Source organism: Crocodylus siamensis, chromosome 4, assembly GCF_052110815.1.
Source record: "Crocodylus siamensis isolate JL-2025a chromosome 4, ASM5211081v1, whole genome shotgun sequence".
In the NCBI taxonomy this organism is placed as follows: Eukaryota; Metazoa; Chordata; order Crocodylia; family Crocodylidae; genus Crocodylus; species Crocodylus siamensis.
The window spans coordinates 58102072-58116661 of NC_143398.1; positions in this window are offsets into that span (position 1 = coordinate 58102072).

The window sequence follows — 14590 nt, forward strand, 5'->3', positions numbered from 1 at the left end:
TGGCAGGAGTTCAGACTAGATGATCTACTCAGTTCCCTTCCGACCCTACTAACTATGAAGCTATGAAACTATCAAGCGCTGTTCCTCAGGTTTAAGAAAAAGGCAAATCCAACTTGAGCTAAATATCAGAAGGAAGTCTTCATGTAAAGGCAGTCTGCTTGGAGGGATGGAGAAGGACTGTGAACAAGGAGAAAACACATGTTTTAAGGAGCCATGGTACGTTTTGGTGTGAGAGGTGTTGATTGTAGTAGTCCTGGAGATTTGTTGACAGGTTGTGCATTTACTCTTAAGGTAAGGTTATGTCCCACTTGGAGTATGCTGACTGGAGAGGAGTGTGCTTCTGAAGATGAGTTGGGCCATGTTTGAAGATTGCTTGAAGGCAAGGATTGGGGAAGTTGGGAGTATTTTCCTCAAATTCTCATCTTTTTTTATAATACACTGTGGTTGTATCTACATGAGACACTGTTGTGGAGTAGCAATGAGCTACTGCACAGCAGCTCATTGCTATGATGAAGTAGCATTGTGGGTGTTATGAGGATTGCGTAATACCACCTGTTTCCTCTGGTTCTCTCCTCCCACAACTTTGATCTTATTAGGGGAGGAAAGAAATTGATATGATGTTAATTGGTACTCACAGAATAACTTTCCCCGATGGGTTAAGTCACTCCAGGTATTTTTCTTTTCTTTTACTATGGCCCGGGTTGCAGGCAGCAGCCCACTCAACTTGCTTCCTGAATCACTCCGGGGCTCTGGAGTGGTTACCTTTGGAAACCTCAAGGTAAGTTCCCGCCGGTGCTCCATGGCACTAATTATCTCATTAGCGGTTTGCGCCTTTTATTCTTTACAGGCGTCTTGTGCCAGGAGCGGCCCTGGCTACTCCCTCTCCATTAGTACCGCCACTTAAAGCCCTGGATCAGTCCCACAGAGATCAGGGGTTGATATAAGCTTGCCCTGCCCATAACTCTGCTCATTGCCACTAATTGCCTTGTTAGTGGTTCGCACTTGTTGCGCCTCAGTCTATCCCCGCTTTTTGTGCCAGGAGCGGCTCTGGCTGTTCCCTTGCCCCATCCCATCAAGCTCTGGGGTTGCTACAAGTTTCCCCTGCCTGTGTCTTGCCCCGAGACTCCCTCTTCAATCAGGGATTCCTGACATCGGCCCAAAGCAATGGAAGGGAATTGCCTCAGCTCCTCTCCAGACTCAGCACAATGGCTGAAATCCTCTGGTAAGTAGCTAGTCTTGTTGCTGACCTGCTGCCTTCCTACTCTCTTGGTCTTGGCATCCTTTTGGATCTCAGGTCCAACTACTGGGGTCCTCTCCTCTGGGGTCTCCGTCCATCTTCTGGTGCCTGAAGGCATTCTCTCCAGGTCCTCTCTCTACTTTTATCCCTGGAATCTACACCTAATTGGCCGGTCTTGAGTAATGTGGAGAATTCTCCCCCACCTGGATGGGTGTTGTCATTAACAGCCCCCAGGTGTTTCTCCCAAGTAATAGGGCTCCCAACAGAGACCCTGTTACAGTGGGGCACTAAACATAATGTAATGCTACTATGAATTAGGCACAAGCTACTTCACACTAGCTCATTGCTACTGCACAGTTGCATCAGAAAAAAAACCATGCGGGGATACTACTGTGAAGTAACGCCAGTTACTGCACAATCATTTAGTACTTTATTATGCAAGAACTAAATGACTGTACAGTAACAACTGTGCAGCCCACTGCTAATGTAGACATGGCCTGTAGCACTGGTCACCCTTCTTATGGGTTCCAGTATGGGATGGTATGCAACAATCAGGGGACCGTGATTACCAGGGAGTTTCATTTTGTATTGCAGGGGCTTTGTATGGCTCATTCAAAGATGCAATATATTTCTCTGCTGAAGTGTCCTTGCTGGATAAGGACATTTTTCAGGTTAGTGAGGTGGGTGTTGCAGTAGCTCTCCTCAGACCAGGTATGGTGGTGTCTGAGGGCCTGCCTGTATCACTTTTTTGGGGTCTGGGATTAAAAAAATGTGAGCTATATTTACAGGACGAAGGGGTCCATACTAGGGATCAATAACTTTTTTAAAGAATTGGGTGTCATGGAGACTAACCAACTGAACATAAATTTCCAAAGTGACAAGATGTCCATAAGAGAATAATGAAATCTTGGGAGGTACAAATGGGGAAATATTAAGTAGGAATGGAAAAATTATAATGCTTCTATATTTGGTGTAGGTGCAACCAGCACAGAAATACTGTATTCAGTTCCAGTGTTCCCCAGTTGAAGAAAAATAGTGAAAAACTAGCAAATTTCCTTTCAAGAATGATAGGGGGCAGGGGGACAGAGGTCTGCATCTGCCCCCCCACCTCGGGCCAGGGCCAGGGCCACTCCCTGCCTCCCCCCCCGCTCCTTCAGCCTAGGGCTGTTTCTCCCTTCCATTGCTTTGGGCCGATGTCAGGGCCAGGGCCACTCCCCACCAAGTTTCCCTCTAAGGTGCGCACGTGCATGGCCATGCACAAGTAAAAGTCTTGCTGCACACAAACTTTTTAAGGCTGCGTACCTTCCAGGAGAGGAGTTGGGCTGCAGTGTGGGACACTTACCAAAAGTAAGTTCCTCCCCGAGGCGGACGTGGAGGCGGAGGCAAGGATGAGGACAGGGGCTGAGCCTGGGCCCTGGTGTGGTCTCCGTCCGCTCTGGGGAACTGATCTGCTCTCCCACATCACCTCGGGGAGTGAGGAGGCACGTGGTGTCAGGGCTGGGGAGTGGAGCACTTCCCCAGAGCTGACGGAGCCCGTGGAGCAGTTTCCCAGAGCCAGCGGAGCCCACAACAGCCCCCAGCTCCTGCTTCCATCCCTGCCTTCCTCCCCTTGGGGAGAAGCCACTGCCTGCCCCAAGTGAGGCTCTGCTGGCTCTGGGGAACTGCTTCATGGGCTCCACGGGCTCCGGGGAAGTGCTCCACTCCCCAGCCCTAATGCCACGTGCCTCTTTGCTCCCTGAGGCAATGCGGGAGAGTACAGCAGTTCCTTGGAGCCGGTGGAGCCCATGCCAGGCCCCAGGCCCCAGGTCCTGGCCCGAGGCTCCAGCCCCTGCTGCCTGCCCTGGTTTAAGAGTGAGGAGCTTACCTTCAGTAAGTGTCTGAAACAGAGAGGTGCAACTAAAGCAGTGAACTCACAGACCGAAGCAGAACGCTCACAGACCAAAGCGGTGCGCTCATGGACTGCTACTCCTTAGAGAGAACATTGCTCTCCACCTCCCCCTGCTGCTTAGGACCAGAGCTGAAGCTGGGGCCACTCCACACCTCCCCCCACTGCTTCAGGCTGGGGCCAGGGCCTAGGCCTGGGCCTTTTCCCCCATCCCCTTTGGGCTGGTGCTGGGGTTGCTCCCTACCTCACCCCCTGCTTTGGGCCAAGGCCGGGGCTGGAGCTGTTCTCCCCCTCCCCTCCCTTCACTGTTCCCTACTGCCTCCCCTCCCTGCTGGCTGTTGTTGGATGGGGGCGCCAGCCCCTGGTTCCAAGGAGCAGACTGGGGGGGGGCAAATGTTCGCCCCCCTGCTCCGTTCCCCCTGTTATAATAGCACTCCAATCCCTACCATCCCTCTCTGCCCCTAAGCAGAGCTGGCCTTGCCTCCCCCCCCATTGGCCCCTCATTCCCCACTGTTATGGCAGTGCTCTGCCATCTCTGTCTGTGTAGAGCACTCTGATTGGCTGCCAAGGCAGCCAATCAGAGTGCAAATAAAGTATTATGGACAGACGGGCTAAGGCTCTTATAATATTAGAATTGGAAGTTCTGGAGTGATATTGTAGCCATGATGGCCCAGAAATTGTGTGAGAGGGAAGGATTTTTGGGGGTGAGAACTTTTATTGGGACAACTGCATGCTTAGAAAAAAGTTAGATGCAGTTGGTTCAATAAAAGACATTGCTCAAAAAATTAGAGAGGATTCAGAGAAGAACCAAGAGAATTATTAGATAGTTGGAAAACATGGCTTATAATGAAAGACTCAAGGGCATCAACATAGTTAGCTTACTAAAGAAAAGGTTAAAGGATGGCTTGATTACAATGTGTAAGTACCTACTTTGGGAACTGAAAGCTGTTTTTTTTGCTTCTTTAATTTAGCAGGCAAAGGTATAACAAGATCAAATGGCTGGTAGTTGAAGCCAGACAAATTTAGCCTATGAACAAGATACACATTTTAAAGTAAAGGTAATTAATCACTGGTACAACTTACTAAAAGTGGTGGATTATCCATCAGTGAAAATGTTCAATCATGAAAGGTTGTATTTCTGAAACAGGAATTAAATGTAAGGAACTCCAGTGGCCTGTATTATGCAGGAGGCCAGATTAGATGATCACAATGTACCTTTCTAGCCTCATAGCCTAGCAATCAGTCATTTGCAACTTTAAGCATATATTTTAAATGGACCATTTGGTAGAACACCATTTTTAGCATTTCAAGAACTGACCTCTAGGGAAGTATTTCCATTATTTGGCTTGCACCAGCAGACTGACAGCTTGTCATAAGGTGTCTCATTGTGTCAGTTCTTATCCGTTAGTAGGTCATTGCTTTAGGGATAGTATGAAAAGCAAGAAAGAATGTATGAGCCTCTACCATTTCCATGACTCAATACTGGCAGCTGCTGGAGATTAAAGATGCTGTGAAAGGTAGTTTGTGGGGATGTTCTTGTTTTTAATACACTACTAGTCATAGTAGCTGTAGGTTTAGAACAGTAGTATCCATCATGCTACAAATTGCGGGCTGATTACTAGTAATTGTGTAGTTAAACGGGTTCTAGTAAAAAATTTTCAAGATATGTATAACTTATTTTTACTGTAAATGAGTACAAAATAGTGTGCAGTCCCAGGAATGGCAAGGTTGTCTTATTCATTTTCAGAGTGCTGTGCTGCAGGAAACCATGGAAGTCTGCGTTCACCTTTTTAGTGTGGCAATGGTCATAAATCTTCTTTTAGAAAGTGTTCCCATTTCTTGATGAGTTCTCAAAATGGATGAGAACACAACCTTAGGAACAGGAAACTTTGCAGGTCTAATAGATCTGTGGGACAATCTGCTGGGAAATCAAGAGATGTGGGTTTGAATCCCATCAGGTGTCCCACATCATGGGTCAGTTCTCTAACCACTGAGTTAATAGATAAAAGTTGGACAGCACCCCCATTTCACCACCTAGAAATAAAGGTATTCCCCCGCAGTTGAAATCAGAGCCTGATCTGTTAGGAATAACCAGAACAGCTACTACCAAGTTGAGTCCCTCCATAAGCATAGGTAAAGAAATGCCTGCTTTGTGCAATCTGATGGGATTTGGTGGAAGCTATAAGGCTGGCTACTCAGCTGTGCATAGCCTTAGTGTCAAACATTAATGTAAAAAAGGAGTTTCTGAATTTAGGCATCTTCAAAGTTAGACAGCAGATGAGCAGGGGGTGTGGAGAGCAATTTGAACTTACACTCCTAATGTGGGAGTTAGGTGGAATTTGGGTACATAAATCTATTTGTGGCTCTAGCTCCAAGTTTCTACCATATGACTTACTGGTATTCTTTCCCTCTGGCAAGGTGCACTGAGCCAAGCCTTGAGTGTAACTGAGTACCAATGCTTTTAGAGAGCCAGCTCATCCTGTGACACCATCTTGTTGGCTGCATCTTGCCCAGCATACAGGTTATTTGCCCCCCTCCACTGATTCACAGTTCACTTTCATTGCCAATTCAAGGTTGTGGTCTTAGTCTTCAGCAAATGACCAGAATAAGACCCAGCTACATCATAGACCATCACTGCATCCATGACCGATTAAGACAAATGCACTTCCTTGGAGACTATAATCAGACAGGACCTTTGAGAAGGCATGTAAAAGCTACAGAGAATATCTTCCTCACTTAAGGATATTATCTATAGAACAGGTTGACAAAAGAGATTAGATTAAACGAAAATCTGGTTGGATTTATATAATATTGCAAGATTTACTTTTTGTTAAAGCTTTCCCCCACAATTAAAATCATAAGGAAACCAAAAAGCAAAGTGATCTTCTAAAAAGTAGTAAAGAGGAAAACCCTTTGTAAAGCCCCTCTGCATCTGGACAGTAAGTAAGTAATCTGACAAATGGTACCACAGAAATACGGTTTAAAAAAAAAAAAGGAATAGATGGGGTTTTCTCTACTGACCTTATTCATGTTGGCAGTCCCCTGGAATTCAATGGTTCATGGGAGTAAATTAGCAGCATTTGGTGCAAGCTGTCATGAAATAAGCCCTTTAGCAATGGAAGAATAGAACTAGGATTGTCCAGAATAAGAAACCCAATGTTCTACTCAGGTAAGATTGAAGTTGTATAATGTTAAACACTCTTAAACAGCCATCTATCATTAAAAATAGAAGAAGCAGAGAAGAAAAATAAGTATAAGGCGTAAAGAAAGGAAGATCTCTCTACAGATAGGCTTGTAAAAGGTGCATTTCTCCAAAAAAGCCTATAAAGACATGGTTTTTGCATATTTAATAGCTGCTTTTAGACATCTTTCCATTTCTTTGATATTTCAAAGCTTAAAGAATTTGTTAGTAAAAAGATTTGGAAGAAAGTATTTTGTATTTAATTTGAATATATTACAGCTTTGATTGTTACCTTTATAGAAGAAGAAAGGTTTTTTGCCAGATGTACTCTCATTTAAAATTAATAGATATTCGTTCTGTGCAACCAAACGTTTAATTTTCTACAAGCATTGCTACAATTTTTCTTTAACAGAAAGGTTATAAAAACTGCATAGACCCAGCATGGTCACCTTTATTGCATCTTTTCATATGGAAACAGTCTTGTTTCAAGTAACTTTTAACAATAGATTTGATCTTACAGTATATGTTTTTGGGAGAGGTGGGGAATCACAGCAGATTATTCAATTCACTGAACTGTGCCAATATCCTCTTTAGAAGACAGCTGGAAGTCAGTAGGCTGGACCTGAGGTTTTGTGTGACCTGTTCACCATATCTCAAGTACATTGTTTAGGGATATGGTACACAAGGAGCAAAGGGAACTAGTTTCAGATACCTTAAGCTACCTTTACATAAAGTAACTAACCTACCTTGTAGCCTGTCAGGTTCATTTCAAGTGCGCATAGATACTTTTCCCTTTTGCTATCTATTCCCTATAGTCATGGCAGGAACAGCTTGCACCAAAACTGTCAGTTTTATAGCAAAAATCTGTCAACATGCAACACATATTCTGTGCAAAAATGTCAGGGTGCATTTTCCTGATATGCATGTCATGCATCTTTTTCATCAATCATTTATTTTTAGGAGTGGAGAGAGAAAGAACATTTTTTTTCCATCTTAGAGAAGAAAAAGACAGAAAAATGTAATTAGTTAGTATTATGTGCAACTTTTACTTCCTCAAGAAACATTGAGAATTGCTTAATATTTTATGGTATACTTATGTACTGCACAGTAGTATCTAAAATATTATTGATGATAATATCACAGTACCTATGTAAAGTCAAAATCTTTGTATGTTAGATATGCTGTCAGTCAAATGAGTGTTTATATCGTTATCCTTTCTCTGTGTCATTCTTGTTTGTTTACAGTACCTCTGGGTCATAAAATATTGCTGAATAAATATTTTGTCTAGAAATCCATAGACACAGTTTATTTTTGTGTTCAGAATTTGTAAACAGTGACTTTCATATTGGTATATAATGTCTATTACCTATCAACTGTCATAACTGGTTGAAATCTGCCTTCTGAGATAAAGGCATATAATTTTCTTGGTTTTACCTTGTTGCATAAGAAGTAACTATCTAAATAGAAAGTTTATTATCATCACCATAATCATCATCATCTACCATTATCAATGCAGGGCAATTTTGTTCTTATGAATTACTAAATGGTTTTATACTTAGAGTCTGTAGGAAGTGGTTATACTGTGAACAGTTCAATTAAATCTGAGATTTAAGCAGGCCAGAAAATCAGATATCTTTGTTTGCTATTCATCCTGTGATCCTCCAGTGAAAGTGGTGGAAGCACAGGTCCTGTAGATGTAAAGGAGAGATGCACTAGGGATTGACCACCTCTTTCCTGACCCACTTGAAAGAAAGCTGATAGTATTCCTAGAATTTCAGTAATGTGGCATGGTAGAAAACTGATCCTACATTTACCTCTAGCCTTTACTTATGCTATAAGTTATCCTTTATTTGTCAGAAACTTTACAATATAGGTGGTCATTTTAAAGGGCTCAACTGAAATTTTACCACACCCGCTATTCAAACAATTTCCAGAACCAGCTGTTCCAGAACAACTGTATTGTGTATGTATCTATGCAGAGTCATCATTCACATTTTAATCTATTTTAAAAGAAGTGAAGGGAGAAAAACTTGCCCATTCATAGCTCAATTCACTAAGAGACCCTGAACTGTAGTAGTTAAAAAACTCCTGAATGCCAATCATCTTGCTGGTAGGATTAATAGCATGTTTTCTCCTTATGCCGATTTCATTCTTCCCCCTTCCTAGGATGTTTAAACCAATCTGTTTGTTCTTCTGCATCACCTTTTGTTCCTGCACCTGGGCTCACCTTTGTCATTTCAGAGTTGTGTGTTTTTTAAAGCTACCCCAAACAGAAAAAAAGTAAAGAAAAAGGTAGAAGTATTTAAACATGAGGTTTTTCCTCCCAATTTTGTTGCCACTGAATTCAAAGAGAGTTTCTTTTTTAATGGCATTCAGTAGAGTGGAACAGGGACCAATATATGTTTTTCCATTCACTTCTGTATGGTCAGTACCTTTTCCTTTCAAATATGATACCCTTTTTTCAAAAGGTTGTGTGTGAGGGATGCTGATTTCCTAAGTATTGACATATCTCTACATTCACTATACCTTCCCGTCCTTTATTATCAGGAATGACTGCAGTGGTTGGTGCAGGAGCATAATTACTCCAATTCAGGGAAGAAAGATGGAATTCTTCAGAGCATAGTTGGATAAGCTAAATGGCCTTCCTGGAGCTAATCAAAAACAATGCAAAGAACTTTAAAGCAGGGATTTTCCATTTCTGGCAAAATTCATCCAAGTGGTATAGACAAAGGTACTAATGCTAAAGTGGACATGGTATATCCAAGTGGTATGGACCAAGGCGCTAAAACTCTGAACCCAATCTTATGATGGAACATAGAAGTAAAATAAAATGCTTTCATAATTTTAAAAACATTACTCATTGGTAGCAAGCTAGTAACAAGTGAGGGAGAGAAAAAATAACAGCCTGACTGGAATTTTCACCATCTAAGTAAGCCTTGCTTAATTTAGGATTGAAACTACAGATGTCATCATTGTTATAGCAGAGCTTACAAAAAGTAAATGAAGCAAGGGTTTTCTGTAACAGACATCTCATCATCTGTCACGTCCTGGAACGGAGAAGGTACAGTAGAAAGCAGGATTCAATCTGCTGGGAGCAGAATGAATGTCTCAAATAAAACTGATGTAAAACACATCTTACGTTTTGGCTTGGTAGGGTAAATGTCAAAGGGGGAGCATGCATTAGATCCGAGAGCAATTTATTTGCAAGTAAACTACTCAGGAGTAAATGCTCCTGGGCAGGCATCCACATGTGCAGGGAAGTAGAAGCAGATTTGCTGATGATGGCAGCAAACTGCTCCCACTTCCTATGATGGCTAGAAAATGCTATTTAGTGGTTTGCTTTTGGGAACTGGCTTGTAGGTGAAGCAGATATTGCACTAGAACAATGGTCTGGGGGGATGGCAAGGGTTAGTTGGTTTCTAAAAGCCTGTTTGTGACAAAGTTTCCTTCAAGATCCACTGTGTCTGAAGTCAGCAGACACACAGGCTGGGAAATTGAAGATATGTAACACACTATTCCATAACATGAGATAAGGTACAATTGGGTTACAGTGCCCAAATGCAGAGCCCTTGGGATTTCCAGTTTTGGTGGACAGATCAAATTAAGATACCAGTGAATAACCAAATTAAGATGTGTGCATATGGTAGTTTTGTTAGAACAAAGGAATATGTTGACAGGACAAAATGTGGATAGTATGACGACCACAGGGTAACCAATCAATCAGGAACGATAAGTCATCAGAAGGGAGAAAGAATACAAAAGGAAGGATTTCAGAGCAGCAAAGTGTCCCTGAGGGGGAAACCCAAGGCCACCATAGACAGAAGGCATGCCACCAGCCCATCTCACCCATCCCAGTGTGGGGAGGAGGGAAGGGCCTTGGCCCTGGACCTCTAGGCTGCTGACTGCTAACATTCAAGAGAGAACCACAGGGTGAAACTCTGGGCTGGGAGACAGCTGTCTCCTAACCAGGGCTGCGACTTTACACCGTGTCCCTGAAGGGATGTCTGATGCCAGGGCAGGGGCAATGTCCCCCTGCCCCAGCAACAGGGATCTCCTGGCCCTGGCTCCCTGATTTGGACAAGGGACTTTGAAAGAGCTGCAGGAGAGGGACAGGTCCCAGTGCCCTGCCCCACCAGTGGAGCAGGTAGCTCACTGCTAGCTGCCTCACTGGTAAATCAGAGCAGAGGGCTGGGACCTACCCTAACCCTACAGCTCTTCCAAGCCTCATGTTTCAATCACATGATCAGAACATGGGGCTGGGACCTGCCCCTGACTGGGATGGTTTCTAGCCCCTGCTCCACAATGATGGACCAGGGTCTGGAAAGCCTGTTCCCCGTTCAGCTTCATGAGCTCTCCAGCCTGTTCCCCACCCAGCTCCACACTTATGGGACTGGGCAGGGAACAGACTTCCCATCTCCTGCCAGCAGGAAGCTTCCAGTACAAGCTCCGCAACTGGGTGGCCAGCACTGGGAGATCCTTACCTCCTAGTGCCGGCCCTGTATTTGCAGAGCTGGCACTGGGATATAAGGTTCTCCCAGCCTAAGCCCCACAGCTGCGGAGTTTGGGCTAGGAAATGAGGATCTCCCACAGCCAACCCCTCTGTCACAGAGCTGGTGCTGGGAGATAAGGATCTCCCAGCCCCCCACTCCTCAATCGCAATGGCAAAGCGGGAGCTGGGAAATAAGGATCTCCCTGACCCTACTCCCAAATGTGATCTCAGAGTGGGAGCCTTGGAGTTCCCTTTTGCTGGAGTAGAAGGACATAGTCCCTGCCTGGGCTCCAGTGGCAGAACCTGCCCTGACAGCAGGTAGCTTCCAGGGGCAGGGAGCAATCACTCACCCCCTGGTGGCTGGCTGACTCAGAGCAGATTTGCTCCTGGTTAGGCATCTACATGAGCAGTACTGCACAGTAACTAATCACAAGTAAATTTGCTACTTGAATTTGCAGATAGCCAATTTACTTGTGATTAGCAAGGTTTACCGTGCAGTAAGTGTGTGTACATGTAGACACGTATGCTTACTGCTCAGTAAACTAATGTTACTGTGCAATAAAGCATCTTGTGTAGATGCAACCAAAGAGAGGATACAAAAGGCATGATACTTTGTGTGGATGGGTATGGTATAGGAACTATGGAGCTTGCTATTATCACAGAACAAGCACGTTGGTGGAAGCATCTGATGGAAAATAATTTCTGAAAAGCAGTACAGCCTATTTAAACTGTTCTTCCAAATGAGACATTTTTTTTTCATGCATGTTAACAACTAACCACATAAATTTGTAATCAGTAAACAGCTGGGTTTTTAGATGAATACTCACCTATATAAGTGGGCCTTTCATGTCTGCTTAGACACAAGGCTCCATGAAAACTTGTATGTGCAGATTTTCAGAGGGTGACTGGGCACCATTGGTGGAGGGTATCCTCTGAGAGCCACTTGGAATGTGACCACAGATTCAAATCCTTGACAAGGATTATCAAATTGTCAAGGAAACATAAGAAGACTTAAGTGCTACAGGATTTATCTAATTAATCCAAGTCAGTTCCAACCATCTAATACTTACACTTCCTTTCCCATTGATTTTAATGCAAAGTTAGGTACACAGTTAGAAGTGAGGTGCCTTAATATCTACACGCACCTGGACTACAAAGTCATGTTAAAATCATTGCTACAAAGGGACATGTTAAAGGTACATGCTACCTAAGGAAAGAGGTCTTTGTAAGTAATGGTGTGTGATGCTGAAGTGATTTGAAGTTAAAAAAAAGTAGTTTCAGAAAGAAAAGGTATTTAAGAAAAGGACTTGCAAAGAGAGATATGACCAGTAGATCAAATGCTAAGACTGATTTCACACTTTGGATCATTCTTCCTGGGTACTGCTACAAGGTTGTCCTTACCTGCCAGGCACCTATACATGTATGTTCACTGTAGAACATGGGGTCCATTTCTGGTGTGAGCAGGGGTGCATTTTATTAAAACAGTTAGATAAGAAAAAGCTGCTGTGAGTCACACTTTGTGCTTTACAGTTGAGTGGGGCTAAATACAGATAGTCAAGCCCAAAGCAGAATCATTTCAACCTAGGCAGCTTCCTCTAGGCTGAGTAGGTTGAACTGCTAACCATCTAAACTAATGTTCAGTTTTAAATTGGGAAAGGCAGGGGGAGGCCTGCACTGACCCTGGCCAGTACACAGGGGGCTCCCAGCCTGCTGGCCATCGCCACCCCAGCCAAGTGTCCTCAACCCCCTGCTGTCTCCTCACAGGGGGTTAAGGAGCCACCTGTCTGGGTGCTGGCCACCTTAGGGGAGCCTCCCCCTCAGGAGTTTCTCCCTAGCTTGGGTTCCCCAGCCCAGGCAGCCATTGGATGCCGAGGGGAGTTCTCCCCCCTCTCCCTTCCCAGCTGCTGATTGCTTCAGCAGCTGCCACAGAAGGGAGGGAGAAGTAGTCCTTCCAGCCAGATGCATGCCCATGCAGCCCAGCATGGAGTCACAAGGGAAACCCTGCCTTATGGGCTTCCCCTCACCCCAGTCCAGAGTCCCCCAGCCCTGGACAGCCCCAGGGAGCTAAGGAGAATTCTTCCCCTCCAGAGCTTCCTGCCTTCAGAGGCTGCGCTCGGTGGCAATGGTGGGAGCAGGGTTTGTGGGGGCTATGCCCCCCCATGGTCCTGCTCCCAGAGCTGCTGCTGCAGCCCAGCCCAGCACTGCCCTGGCCCCGGCCCCAGCCTGCCCCACCCCACATGCAGATCCGTGGCATGTGATCTCCCCCATGCCCTCGAAAGCTGTGTGCCCACCCTTCCCTGCACCCCCAGACAAGCTGCTTGTGGCTCCGTCCCCTGCCCCACCCCAGCTGCAGCTGCAGGCTGGGCTTTGCACCTTGAGTCCCACTGCAAATGCATCCCCCTGGCCTCCACCCCTTCCCTCCCTCACCAGCTGACCTGCTGGGCTTGGGGGGAGTGGGGGGTGGCATGCACATATGCTTAGCCCTTGCAGTCCAGGATTGACTTCAAGAGGCTCTGGAATCCACCAGATGATCCCAATCGACCAGTTATTGACCACTGACCTAAATCAGTTACGTCTAACGCTATAACCAACCAGGTTTATCTTAAACCAGTTTTGGCCATTTTTAAAGTGGCTTATATGCACTGAACTTCTATTCTATTGCAGGTTTAAACCAGTTTCCAATCACTTAAACTGGTTTATGTGTAACTTCTGTCCCTAGCCTGGGGGTCATGCTAGTTGAAGTGCTAATACTAAGTACTCTGAAAAATTCAGTCTAAGTCATCTCAAAATCAACAAATTTTTAAAATGTAATCTTTCTATGCCTAAACATCTATGAAATAGAGATAATAATATTTCATAGGGGAGTTCTGAAGAATGATTAATGTTTGATGCACTTGGCTACTACAGTGATGAGCACCACAAAAAGCCACAAAGGAAATTAATAATTCTGTCTTAGAGAATGGTTTGAATAGCATTTACTAAATAAGGCAAGGGGCCTGATTGAATAATGAAGATAAATTACTCTTTCACCTTGACTTGGAATTTCTTCCTGAATCTGAAAAACCTTTGTTGTAGAAGCTAGTACCTATAACCTTGAGGGAAAAAATAGCATGCACAGTAAAATCTGTTATCCGGCATATCCAAGATAAAGGGATTGCCTGTTATGTAAAAACTCCAGTTATCTGAAATAACTCGGCAGGGGTTTCAAATAATGCAGAGCCGGGGGGTGGGGGGGGCAGCAGCCCCACACAGAGGAGCAACAGCACAGGGCAGTGGGTGGTGGCGGCTGCATGTGAGCTTTCCTTCGCACCCCCTCCATCCCCCCATATCCAGCTGGCCGGCTGGAAACTCCAGTTAATATAGTATTCCAGTTGGTGAAGTACCAGATAAAAGAGATTTTACTCTACAAAGATCAGTCAGAAAGTAATGCCCCCTATATTTAATCTGCTAAGCAAGCCATGGACATGAAGGGTGTTTCTTGCCTAAGGTAGTCACAGAAATTCAGAGGTTTATGTCTAAACCCTAACGAAACTGAAACATGGTATGCAAAGAGGCTGTCCTGAAAGAAGCACATCTGAGATGTTGCTTCTATACATCAGTGCTGCCCAACACAGCAGCTTCTACACCACAGAGGCAGTTTCAATGTTTGTATGGACTCTGCTGCTCTACCCTCCATGCAATTCAGACGGTGAAGGACAGACTACAAAAATGTTTTGGGGATGACGGTATAGTAATGGAGGCTGTGCAAAAAGTGACTGCACAAGAACAAGAACTTTTAAAATGTCAGCACACATGCCC